Below are 14,342 nucleotides of genomic sequence, written 5' to 3' on the forward strand. Positions count from 1 at the left end.
CAAATGGTCTCTTGTGCTATTTCAAGAGCTAAAAAAACCTATTGGTCTCTGGTCTTCTGCTCATGACTGACAGAAGTTTTTAAAGGCACTTTGGTGTTAGGCTGTGTGCTTCTCACTCGAAACCCGTGACAAAGTTTTCAAAGTTTTGAGTACATTTCTTTTTTCTGCAGAGCTCAACTAAACGTTTTCTGCCCATATCACACTTTTTTCACCTGTTTCCTTTTTTTCCAATACATTTTTTTTTATGGTAAAAAAAATCAATGTTGAAGACTATCAGTGCAGTGGCTATAGAAAATCATCATACCCCTTTGAAATAGTTACTTTATTTGTCATACAGCCTGAAATCAAACCCCTCATTCCAAATAACTGTTCCAGATTTATTTACAATTTAGGTCTTACAACATCAAACCAATAAAAAAAAAAAAAAAACACAACAGTTCTGAGAAAAAAAAAAAAAAACTAGAATAACAGGGTTGGAAAAGTCATTAGCTCCTTGATTTAATACTTCGTTGAGCCACCTTTTGCTTTAATTACAGATATCGCAGAATTGCTCAAGGGTTGTTTAGGGTCATTGTCATGTTGGAAGGTGAATGACCTGCCCATCTTCAGCTGTCTAGCAGAGGGATGCAGATTTTCCTCAAGAATTTGGATGTACTTGGCAGCATCCATTTTCCCTTCAACCCTGACCAATCGCCCAGTCCCAGCTGAAGAGAAACACCCCCACAACATAATGCTGCCACCACCATGCTTTACAGTAACATGGCGCTTATAGTTCATTCCAAAAAGGTACATTTTGGTCTCATCAGACCATACACTCTTAAAAATAAAGATTCTTTATTGGCATTGATGGTTCCATGAAGAACCTTGAACATCCATGGAACCTTTTAAATGCAGAAAAGGGTATTTATAGTCTAAAAAGGTTCTTTCGATTTTTAAAATGTTCTTTAAAATGGTTCTTTTAAGACTTGTTAACTGAAAGGTTCTTTGGGGAACCAAAAGTAGTTCTTCTATGGCATCACTGCAAAAACACCCTTTTGGAAACTTTATTTTTAAGATTGTAGCACCTTTTGCCAGAAGGTATCAGATTCTTCCCAATGTGTTTTGGCATAGCGCACACGAGAAAGGCTTCTTTTGTGCCATCTTACCATACAGGTCAGCTTTGTGTAAAGTTCAGGAGGTAGTTGTCACATGCACATACTGACCAGACCCAGCCATAAAACCTTGTAAGGCCTTTAAAGTTGCCTTTGGCCTCTTGGTAGCTTCTCTTATCAATGTCCTCCTGGTGCTCTCATCCACTTTGGGCAGATAGCCTGACCTAGGCAAAGTGCTGGAGGTGCCCTACACTTTCCACTTCTCAAAGATGCTCTGAACAGTACTCCGAGGGATAGCTAAAGCCTTGGAAATGTTTTGTAGCCTTCTCCTAAATTGTGCCTTTCTACAACTTTATCCCAGAGGTCTTTTGAAAGCACTTTCCCAACCATTGTGAATTCTTTGCCGTACCATGCACTACTAACAGTGGAGTCTTTAAGAAACAGCTTGTTTTATTCTGAAGTAATCAACATCACTACACTACAGACAGTTAGCCTGGTGTTTAATCTGGAAGTTGATTGCTTGCACCTGAGCAAGTTTATAATGGTAGGGTACAACGGGGCTAAAGGCACACCCTAACGGTACGTTTCCACTGGCACGTAAACATTTGCTTTTCACTGTGCCCAAATTGTATGATTGCTGAAAAATATATACATACAGTACAGACCAAAAATTTGGACACACCTTCTCATTCAAATGAATGTGCCCAAACTTTTGGTCTGTGCTGTATATTTTTCTGTTTATTAAAGTTTTTACTCTACATTTGTGCAGTTTTCAGTGGGTTAGTGATATTTTTTAAATATATATAAATAAATATTTTTTAAATGGGTTTTTATACAAAAACTGCTTTTTTATGTAAAATTCACTTTATAAAAGACCCACGTTTCTAATTTTAATTCATGGGGATAACATGGATAATTTCACATGGTTTAGTGTAACATTTTTGCCCATCTTTTGGAAAATCCAGTTTTAAAAGTAAAAAAAACAACTACAAATAACTTTTACCAGTAGGTGGCTGCAGAGCTCCACTATTTGCTATTTGCTATTTGACCACCTGAAAGATATTTTTTCACAAGTTTTTTCAGTTGAATTCATATCTGCAGTACAGACCAAAAGTTTGGACAAACCTGAATGAGAAGGTTTGTCCAAACTTTTGGTCTGTACTGTATGTATTGAACATTTATGGAGCAAAAGATTTTTTTCTTATAAATTTTCTTATAAATGTATGAGGTGGCATACCCCACACACAGGGTAAAAGGCTAACCAGCATGGGGTAAAATGCACACAGGACTGATACAAATACTTACTAAAATAACGTCAGATTGTTCAGAACAAACACTTTAGCGAAGTTTCTACTATTGTCTGCCTTTTTGATAAATAAAATAATTATTTTTTGTTCAGTAAATATACTGTCAATAAAATATGATAAAATAAAACATACAGAAACATAATCATTTTAAAATGTAAAGTTTCTGAAAGCACTGAAAGAGGTCCCATAGTTATTTAATATAGATTTACAGTAGTAACAACAAATTTTCATTCTAAACATGTTGATTATCTTAAAGATGGACACCCAACATAATATATGATATTTACCATCGGAATCTAACAATGTCATGTCATCAAATAGAAAAGTCTGCCTTCTGTTTTGCTTTAATGATGAGGGTTATAATGTGTACATGCAGCTCAAAAAAGTTAGACTTAATTTATTTTATTTTCCAGGTTATAAAGTGACAAAAGGTTAAGGTTTTCACAGGGCATGATGATTTTCTATAGGCACTGTACTGTGTGCACACCAAAAACAAAGTGAATTTTTTCATTACGTTACTCGCTCAAGATTACTCGCAGGATGTTTTTCACATAATTTGCGCAAATAAATACATTGAGTGTGCACTGCTCCATTTTTTTGATACAGCCAGATGTGTCAAAAAGCTCTTTTCTGATTGACCATTTTTCTGCCCATAAGAGCGGACCCGGCCATTTGTAAATTTTATGGGCCTGGCTTCCGGTCTCATCCTCATCCAGCTATTTTTAGCTGTGCAAACAGCTTGATTTTGCAAATTAATGCGTCTTACTATGTTATTTTAATGTATTATCTTAATTATGAACACACTAGTTTGTAGTGCAAACAGTTTTACAGTTTAGTGCACATTGTCATTCTTCTTGTTATTTCCCTATAGCGGCTAATGAGCCGGAAGTCTCACCCATAGGCTTACTTATGCATTAAAGACAAAGGTGAAAAACATTTTAAAGAACCTTTTCCACTATAGGGAACCCTTTGTTTATCAGAAAGGTGTCTTGGATGAACTTTTAAAACCTTTATTTCTAAAAGTGTAGAGAGAGGAAGAAAGGAGAAGAATATCCTTTCCTCAAGACCCTTCTGAAATCTCCCTTGATCTTCTCTCTCTCCATCTGAGCAAGTGTTTTGCTATTCCACACATGACCACAGGCTAAGTGACATCAAGCCTCATTATATTCATCACATGCCACATTTGTAACCTGTTAGGGGAGTAAATTGTGCTAAAATCAGCTGATGCCCCGTCCCTATCCCCACTCTCGCAGAGAAGACGTTCTGCGCTCTGAGAAGTGCAGCACAGGGTTAATTGGGTGGCTTTGGCCCTGTTATATTCTCTGCCGTTTCTGCCATGATGCCATATCTAACACATTTCAAAGCCTGACATGAGAATACATTGCGTCTGGATGAAAACTGCAGTTCACTGATCTTCTTCGCAGCAAAATGAGGAATATGACATTTATTTGGAGAGGGTGGTCGGAGGTGCTGAACCTCATCTGTAGTAAACAGATAACATGAACGGATGAGTCTGTTTAATGAACTCATTTGGTTTCCAGCAGAATTGACTTTTTAACCTGCTTTCTCTAGAGTTATTCTCAGCGAGGGATACATCTGCTGCTATCGTGTCTTCTTGTTGTTTTAACCTATAGCATATTGTGCTGTGCTGTTAATAGTCTTTGTGTCAAGAGAAATAAAGGCCATAATTACACATTTAGGTAAAATAGACTTTAGTATAAATGCAGTACTCTTTACCAAAGTGTGTTATGTACGCAATTCAGTAAACGCTACAAATAACACATTTTTACTACACATGAATTGCACACTAATAATAAAACACTGCTTAATTTTGCCTTGTTTCACAGTAACAATCTAAACATCTTTGAAGCATCTTTTAAAATGTCTGTCTTACAGTATCTTTGCTATTCTGCTATTTGTGTAAAATAAGATTAATTTTCAGAGAATATGTCAGACACCACCAGTCAAACGTTTTTGAACAGTAACATTTTTAATGTTTTAAAGAAGTCTCTTCTGCATTTATTTGATCCAAAGAACATCAAAAACTGTAACATTTAGAAATATTAGTACTATTTAAAATAACTGTTTTCTATTTGAATATATTTTAAAGTGTAATTTATTCCTGTGATTTCAAAGCTAAATTTTCAGCATCATTACTCCAATCTTCAATGTCACATGATCCTTCTGTTGAGTACATTTTTTCAGAATTCTTCGATGATGAGAAAGATCCAAAGATCATCATTTATCTGAAACAAAAAGCTTTTGTAACATTATATACTATACCATTCAAAAGCTTAGAGTCAGTATATTTTTTAGGCAGAGGGGAAGAAATTAATAATTTTATTTAGCAAGGATGGTTAAAATTGATCAAAAGTGATGATAAAGATGTATAATGTTACAAAATATTTCTATTTCAAATAAACGCTGTTCCTCTGAACTTTCTATTAATCAAAGAAACCTGAAAAAATTCAACACTGTTTTCAAAATGATAATAAATGTTTTTTGAGCAGCAAATCAGAATATTAGAATGCTTTCTGAAGGATCATGTGACACTGAAGACTGAAGCTTTGAAATCTCAGGAATAAATTATATTTTAAAATATATTCAAAAAGAAAACAGTTATTTGAAATAGTACAATTATCTCACATTTTTACTGTTTTTGCTGTACTTTATATCAAATAAATGCAAGCTTGGTGGGCAGAAGAGACTTCTTTAAAAAACATTGAAAATCTTACTGTTCAAAAACTTTTGACTGGTAGTGTATGTACATAATATATTAAATAAGTATGTTTATTACTTAAGTCTTTTCTATGCTGCTTCCCAAGAAAATTTAACTTACTTTAAGAATATTTTGATATAATTAATAGAAAAAACACAATAAACAAACAATATTGCAGTGCATATTGTTGATTTGATATTTAAATATAAAATTATACAACATATAGAATAGAATACAATAGATGCAGTATTCATTGTAATATTATACATTTATTTTAATATTAACATTAAATGAATATCATACCATGATAATCTCATATTAACATATAAAATCATATTCAGGTACGCTGGAAGCACGCTGTGTTTCAGTGAGTACAGGTGGGCATGAAAAGAAGAAAGTCTTGTCATCTTGATTTTTAAATATGAAATCTCACTTAAGTTCTCCAGAGGGGGAAACATGCTTCACCCATTCTCTGCTACAGCAGAAGAGAGAGAGAGACAGTGAGAGCAAGAGAAATTTATGCCGCCACCAGTGCTGAGCATATGCTGGAATAATTAGGGGGGAAAATCTTGCGCTTATGCAAACTTCCAATTGCCAAAAAAATAATCTGTCTCAAACAAAGGAAAGACCCCTATGGTGCTGGGGTCTATGGTTTCTGTCATACCTATTCCTGTGGGGTTTCACATGACAAAATGCAGAAAGTTGTTTTGTCCCTCTTCCTGTCATGTTACACCCCTTAACCAGAGTATTTCCCCCCCTCTTCTCTCTCTCTCGTCCTCTCTCTCTCTGTCTCTCATGTTGTCTTGCTGTCTGTGCTGTCAGCCCATAGCCTGGCACCTGCTCTCATGTTCCTAATTAGTCTCATTTAATTAATTATATTCTGCTGCACATCTCCTTATCTTCCTCTCGGTTCAGTTTTTTTTCCATTTACATTAGGCTAAGAAATGAACTGCTCAGCTTTGTGTAGTGAATTTAAAGAAATGTAGCCCTTGTAACACCACTTAAAATAGAAGGAAGTCGACAGTAACCAAGAATTATTAAAGCACATGGGAATAAAATGTCTTTAGAATTACATTACAATGTTACATTGCACAATATATTGTTCAAGTAATATTTATGTGTTATAACAACGAATGGCATCTAGATTGAATAGTCATTTAGCTCAAATCTATACTGATAATTCCATACTGCCTTTATTTTTGGTCCCTTCCAAATTTCCTGTGCCAGTTTATTCATTCGTCCATTTGCCAGTCACTTAGAGTCAATCTGATATGCGCCCTCCGTCAGCAATCCCCGCGCTCAAGGCCTCAGTGCTTCGCATTTAGTTACTGACACACTCATCCGCCGGCTCTTTACCTTACCTAAGAAAACAAGTCAACTTTAAACACGGCAAGTGAGCCGCAGTCAGGAGCGCACTTCAGCAAAGACAGTTTACCTAAGCACCTTCTTTCTTCTCGGTTAGTTTCTCTATTTCATTTGTCAGATTCACTCAGCTTGCATGCTGCTGTTGTCTATCAGGTGTACTGAAGGTGTGATAAATAGCGATTTTTTTCGGCAGACTGGACTGTAGAGAAGCCAGAACTCAACTGGGCCTAATGTGCTGACTTGAGACTCAGATTGGCGAGCCCGTGGGTCATCACTCATCATTTGATCTGCGATTAGGGATTTTGGTTAAGTTCCAGTGGAGTTAGAGTTGAGAGAGATCTCCAGATCAGATGGAGAACTCTGTTGGGAAAACAATTTCTCAAATTACTGCATTAAACTCATAAACGGCTTGATCCCGTGCTGTTGTTTTCCTGATGATCTCTTTGTTGTCGAGTGTAGTAATGTCTTCTGCATATGGTGATGATAAACCATAAGACGATCTCATGTGGTGCTTCCATATTGGACACCTGCAATAAATAGACTCCACTGTTTGGCAGATCAATCTTTTCATCTAAGAGACGGCTATGGAAGACCATCCAAGCTACCTGGGCTTTCATTCTGGTGGTGGAAAAAGCCTCAAATTTCACTTCCTGCTGGTTGAGATGGGGTGTTCCACAGATGCCTGAGTCCCAGCGCCTTGGGTAGAGAAAGGGCCCCATCAATAATTCAGCCTCTGATCAGACCTTCCACAATGGGGAAGAACAAACTTTTGGCTTGACGGCAACCACGTCACACTGATAGTATTTCCCATGCTTAGATAGCTTTGCATTGACCATATGGACATCATAATTACCAGTGGGATGAGGCAACAGTCTCTTGATCACCAGGCCAAAAATCACACAACAACCTTAATTAGTTTGGGCTGCTTCAAAGCCCATCCTGGGCTAATCTGGTGCCGTAATGATGTTTTCTGATAGGCAGGATACCATAGGTACTAATTAATTCTAATCGAATTTTGGAAATGTGCACAAGGAAAAAGAAAATGTGAGTGGAGAATTTTCAATCTGTGATCTACTTGGAATTTTTGTTTATCATGTATTAAAGGAGCAGTTCACTTTCAAAACAAACATTTACAGATAGTGTACTCACCCCCTTGTCATCCAAGATGTTCATGTCTTTCTTTCGTCAGTCGTAACGAAATGGTGTTTTTTGAGGAAAACATTTCAGAATTTCTCTACAATTAATGGACTTCTATGGTGCCCCCGAGTTTGAACTTCCAAAATGCAGTTTAAATGCAGCTTCAAAGGGATCTACATGATCCTAGCCGAGGAAGAAGGGTCTTAGCGAAACGATCAGTTATTTTCTAAAAACATTTACAATTTACATACTTTTCAAACGCTCATCTTCAGTGGTGTAGTGGAGGGTATACGCAGGTATACGGCGGATGCCCACTTCTTTATCAGGTGGCTTTGCGTATACCCACTTCTAAATCCCCTCTGATGCGCATCATTCAGTAGTGTCCTGCATTAGCCAAAAACATGACAGTCCACCAAATTCAGTCATGTGTGAATACATATTCACAGTCAGGACCTGGGATCGCACATTGCTATCATATTTTGCTTCCAGCATGATATTAATGTGGTGTGAGGCATTATTAACACGCACACCTACCCCAACCCTAAACCTAACCTTACAGTATGAAAAATGCAGTGTTGGTAGGAAAATCTGACAGGTAGGATGAAATGTTAGAACACCGGCTTGCTTTGAAATATATTTGATGAATGAAATTTCTTCAAGCAGTGAACCCCTGTAAACGTATCAGTCCAAGGATCCAGTAAACAAATGCGTTCAAATAAGTTCAAAACGTCTCTAATACATAGAAAACCCGACCGATTTCATCAGAGATTGCCGAGAGTCACGTCTAGGGGGTTGGTGGAATTTATAAATTAAGCGTATACCCACTTCTCCAGGCACCACTACACCACTGCTCGTCTTGCTGAGCTAGACAAGATGAGCATTTGAGGTTAAAAAGTATATAAATTGTATTATTTTTTTTTTATTTTTTTTTTATAGAAAATTACCCATCGTTTTGCTAGATAAGACCCTTCTTTTCCTCAGCTGGGATCGTTTAGAGCCCTTTGAAGCTGCATTTAAACTGCATTTTGGAAGTTCAAACTCAGGGGCACCATAGAAGTCCATTATATAGAGAGAAATCCTGAAATGCTTTACTCCAAAAACATAATTTCCTTACGACTGGAGAAAGAAAGACATGAACATCTTGGATGACAAGGGGGTACATTATCTGTGAATTTTTGTTCTGAAAGTGAACTACTCCTTTAAGCATTTCATTTGAAAGTTAAGTAATTTATTTAGGTGTTTGTGCAGTCACATCATATATGAATAACTAAATGCATTATTTGAAATTTTCTACTAATTGTTAAAAAGTTTACTGTATAATGAGCAGGGTTGGGGGAAGTTACTTTTAAAAGTAATGCATTACGATATTAAGTTACTTCTTTAAAAAACTAATTCCATTACTTAGTTACTTTTATGGAAAGTGATGTGTTGCATTACTTTTGCGTTACTTTTTAAATCTGGGCAGGGTTTGCTTGTTTGTTTTTAATATAAAAAGTTCTATTTTTGGCAACAAAAATTTTCACAACAAAAGCCTCAGGCTAAAGGAAAAATACATTCATGTCCACACAGTAGAACGCAGAAGAAGAAAGATCAACACTCTTCAGCAATAATAAAAAAAAAAGTTTTATTTTGAGTCATTTTTGCTTATTGGGTCATCAAAGGTCAGAAGCAAAGGCACTGGTTAATAAAATGGGATTAAATACATAAAAGATATTTGTATTATTTAACATATTTAATTATTGCAGGTTTGCATCATATTCTGAGTTGCATTTCACTGTTTTTATTCATTTTGAGGAACACTGAATCAGTTTTTTGTGTGTGTGTGAGATGAATTAATGCATGTTTACAGTTATTCCAGAACATCTTGCTCCCGATTTCTCTCAACAAGAGCTTTCAATCAATAACTGGGGAAAAAAGTAACTGGCGTTCTTATTTTGAAAAGAAACTCAGATATTTTCTTAAAGTAATGCGTTACTTTACTAGTTACTTTTTTCAGGAAAAAGTTGTGCTGCTTAATATTTTTTTGGAACCTGTGATACTTTTTTCAGGATTCTTTAATGAATAAAAAGTCATTTTTATAACAGCATTTATTCAAAATAGAAATATTTTCTAACAATATAAGTCTTTACTATCACTTTTTATCGCTGTAACACATACTTGCTGAATAAAAGTATTAATTTCTTTCAAAGAGAGAAATAAGGGAAAAAATACTGACCGCAGTCTTTGAACAAGGTGTTGATTGTTAGAAAAGTTTTCTATTTTAAATAAATGATGTTCTTTTTAATTTTTTATCATAGAATCCTAATTTTTTTTTTAATTTCCAACAGGCAGAAATATTATTTCTTTCTTTATATGGCACAATTGGCATCGTTTTAGAGCAGCACTTATCAACCCAATTTATTTTTCAACTTTTCAAATCTGACAGCACCTCAGCTTTCGCTTCCTCATGGAATAAAGAAGTTTCTCAGTGGAAGCAGTACAATGGGTCATTTGGATATTTTTCAACTACTGTCTTATGAATTCTGCATATTCAGACTTACTATTTATTTGGTGTACTGCTTTTCACATACTACATAGTATGCCAGTGAGCCTATCGCTATGTGTATACTTCCTGCTGTTTTCCCAGACCTGTGATTAATTATGAAATCGAAACAATCAGCATGTAGAGTAAAAGGTTCCTCCTCACCTCCACAAAGACTTCTTCAGTACATATGGAAGTGGCCTTATCGGAGGCTATTTTCCAATAAAAGAGTATTTATAGTATTCAAAACGATGGGGTGGGATTCTATTCTATTAACCTGAGTGCAGTGTTAAAGGATCTGTTTATGGAGAGGAAATGACAAGAAATGGGGTTGACAGGCCTGGAGTGAGACAGTTAAATGCCCCTCGCTGCTTTGGATAATTAATAAATAAAGCACCAGGGGAGCCCTGCCATGCCTTTCTCTATGACAGGGGCTGTCTCCAGTGCGCTAAAGCATTAAATGACCAATTTCTGTCAGACTAACTTCCACCACGCACTCTCTCTTTCTTTCCCCCTCTCTCGCTTGCTCTTTTTCTCCCTTCTCTCCGTGGCTTCCTCCTCCGGCTCTCTCTCTCTCTTTTCCAAAGTAAGCTACTTTGCTCTCTTTGCACTGAGTTTTTCAGCGACTGATGGCTCTAGTTCATTTCTGCTGAATTAATTGGTCCCTGAATGAATTCTGTTGACAGGGCAATTCATCATGTGTTTGGCCTGACAGTGACTGGGTGTTGGGGAGGGGGTGGGGTGTAGAGAGGAACACTGAGCCAGGGGGAGGTTGGGGTTAGGAGGGACGATGGGGGTTGGTGCTTCTTCACTTTCTCTCCTTTTTCTGTCTTTCTCCGTCTCTGTCTCGCTCGCTTTCTCTACTCAGACACTTAAAGGCTGAGATGAGCCTCCGTGTGGAGTCTTGAGGACTGTGGAGGGAGGGATTGTCTGTTGTTTTAGCCTCTCTTTCGGACGTTAAGGGTGCCCTGGGGTTGCAAACACACAAACCCCCTTAGGTAGGGCCTTTGTCGGCTTTCAGAAGATCTCCACTTGATTGGGCGGTCAGGTCAGAGGAAATCTCTCCACTCTAGGCGGTCAGATTTTCTCGTTTCCTTACGGGCTGGGTGACATAATCTCACGGAGAAGCAGATTGTGTTAGCGCTTAATTACATAATGTCTCACACAATGGCCGTTAGAAGCGATCGTTTAGCCGCTGAAAGAAAATGAGATTTGGCTGCCGATGGAAGTGGCCAGCTTTGGAGGCAGAGGGTCTCCGATCAGACGAGCTTCTGGAAGATTCCTGTGCTAATAATACAACTAATAAAACCACCCCGTTGTTTGGTGCAAAGGCCGAACCTGGTAGCTCTCAGCGCCACCCACGCGGCGCTTTTTACAAAGCAAAATCAATCAGTGCTTGCTCATTAAGACACTCACCAACTTATGTAACCGTCTCTTGGATGGGCTCACACAGCTTGGGTAAAAATGACCTCATAATCACAGCGCAGCCATCAAGACAGCGACAGAGCGCCACAGCCATTGTGATGATGCTGGGAAAAGTGCTTTTCCATTCCCATCACTGCCACTTTCAATAAAGAAATTGTGTTAAATATAAATTGAAACACACTGTTAATTGAAAGTTTATTTGTGACCCTGGACCACAAAACCAGTCAAGGTTGATTTACACATTATCTGAAAGCTGAATAAATAAGCTTTTCTTTGATTTATGGTTTGTTAGGATATTACAATATTTGGCCGATATCAGAGTTGCCAGGTTTTCAGAACAAAACCCGCCCAGTTGCTATTCAAAACTAGCCCAAAAGTAGCCGAATCACATTTTGAGGGGGTAAAATACAAGTTTTTTTTGGGGGGCTCCCCTGGAAAAATTACCATTGCAGGGGCTAAATATTAAGTTATTGGGGTTGCTTTAACCAGCGGACATGAAAATCAACCCGCGGCGACGGTGGTAAACTAGCCCAATTCCGCGGGAAAACTGCAGACTTGGCAACACTGGCCGAGATACAACTATTTGAAAATCTAGAATCTGAGGGTGCAAAAAAATCTAAATACTGAGAAAAGCACCTTGAGAGTTGTCCAAATGAACTTCTTAGCAATGCATATTACTAATCATAAATTAAGTTTTGATATGTTTACGGTAGGAAATTTACAAAATATCTTCATGGACCATGATCTTTACTTAATATCCTAATGATTTTTTTTTCATGAAAGAAAAATCGATAATTTTGGCCCATGGAATGTATTTTCTGCTATTGCTACAATTTTTAAACCTTCAAATAACAAACAGGCATTGCCATCTTCTATTGTTAAACACATTTAACACAACATCCAAGCAGCATGTAATAAACAAAATAATAATAATAATAATAATAATAATAAATAAATAAATGAATAATCAACACAAATTAAATTTTAATTTAATAATTGTTTTTTAATATTTTTTTTTAAATTAATTCATCGTAATTTAAGTGTAGAGTTTTAAGGCACTTTTGGTTTTTAAATGTTTTATAGATTGAAATCAAATTCTAAAATCATTTTTAAATGCTGTAGAACAAGGAGAAACTTTAACAAACCTACATTTTTTGTATATAAAACTTTGCTACAATCAACATATTATTGCACAAAAAGTCAATTTCTTTGTTTTGCACAAAGTTACCAAAGGCTATTGCTACAAAATATACCCGTGCTACTTAAAACTGGTTTGTGGTCCAGGGTTACATATTTAGTCAATAATAATTAATCTGCATTAAATAGAATGTACTCATGTATAGCAGTATATGCTATATAGCAAATCTCATAAACTGTATTGTTGTACAGCTCTATATAAAGTTGGATATATACAGTACAATTACATATACTATAGCAAATCTCAACTACTTGATTTTTGTTTTTATGTCACAAAATGTAACCTAAAGCTCTTTGTATACATTTGAATATGTACAGTAAGTATGTCCAACTTTATCATCTTTTACTTGTTAATCAATATATACATGTATGGGCTGATATATATGGTCAAGAATCTTTTGACAGGATTCACAGCTATTCATATGATTGCACTCACAGATGTTTCACACCAGAACAGGGCGTGTAATAAAAATACATGCAGATCAAATGTAAGCACCTACAGTGTAATTTATGTGCAAGTTTTTTTTTTTTTTTTTTTTTAAATATCCAAAGATTAGCAACCTGATGTATCCACATTTTTCCAGAAGCTGAAATTTAAACCTGAATTAATGTTTGGAAATTACTGTTTTTTTTCTTTCCCCTTGAGTTTTTACTTGTCTGTTTTGTCTTCAAAGATATTTTAATTTGCACACCCTGTTCTTAAGCAGTGTGGAAAATCAGTTCTTGTCATCTCACAAACTACATGTCTTGATGACATACAGTACTTAAGAAAGACTCCATTCCCAGACATCGTAGAAAATTTCATAATTAGCGGTGTCCCTAATGAGGTGGATTTGATTGACAGCCCCAGGTTGGCCTTTCCCCTCCCCAGCATCAAATATGACAGCAGTGATGATGACGAGCACATAGACGGCTGACAGGACTTACCAGAGAGTGCTGTCCAGTGCAACTCCTCTGGTGCTCCTTCTCTCTCCAGTGTGACACCCCATGACAGATGATGCCGTTTTCTCCCCATTCAAGCCTCAGAAAACACCAGACATTTTCCCATTTCTTATGAATAATGTGTCTACAAATCTTTATTGTTTGTAGGGAAATTTACATAGAACTACATGGACACATTTTCCATGCGATTACCAATGTGACTAATGCTTGATGAGATGCAGGCGATGTCACGCTGCCCTGTTTCTCGCTAACGTGTATGTTTCTATGTCAGTGATCGGGTTATTCTTGTAAAACCAGCGGAACACAGTCATAGCGCCGTTCTGGATTGTCAGATATTAGCACTTACATGTGAGTTTCTGTAGGATACGTGGAGTTTCTTTTAGGTGAGGTAGTTCTTATTTAGTAATTACTTTGAGAATTTGATAAATGTTCCCAAAAAAGTGCATTCTATGCACAGTCTCAGAACAGTGCTTTTATGTAAAATATGAACTGGAATTTAAAGTTCACTTTCTAAAAGTAGTTAACCTCGATTCGGAGACTAAACCGTCATGCAATTGTTTGTATAGTTGTCTCCAGCAGTACTGAGCTCGGGCCCCTCGCAGTGTTTGAGGAGCCGAGAGGATGACAGGTGCTTTTTG

Source organism: Garra rufa, chromosome 2 (assembly GCF_049309525.1).
Source record: "Garra rufa chromosome 2, GarRuf1.0, whole genome shotgun sequence".
Taxonomy (NCBI): domain Eukaryota; kingdom Metazoa; phylum Chordata; class Actinopteri; order Cypriniformes; family Cyprinidae; genus Garra; species Garra rufa.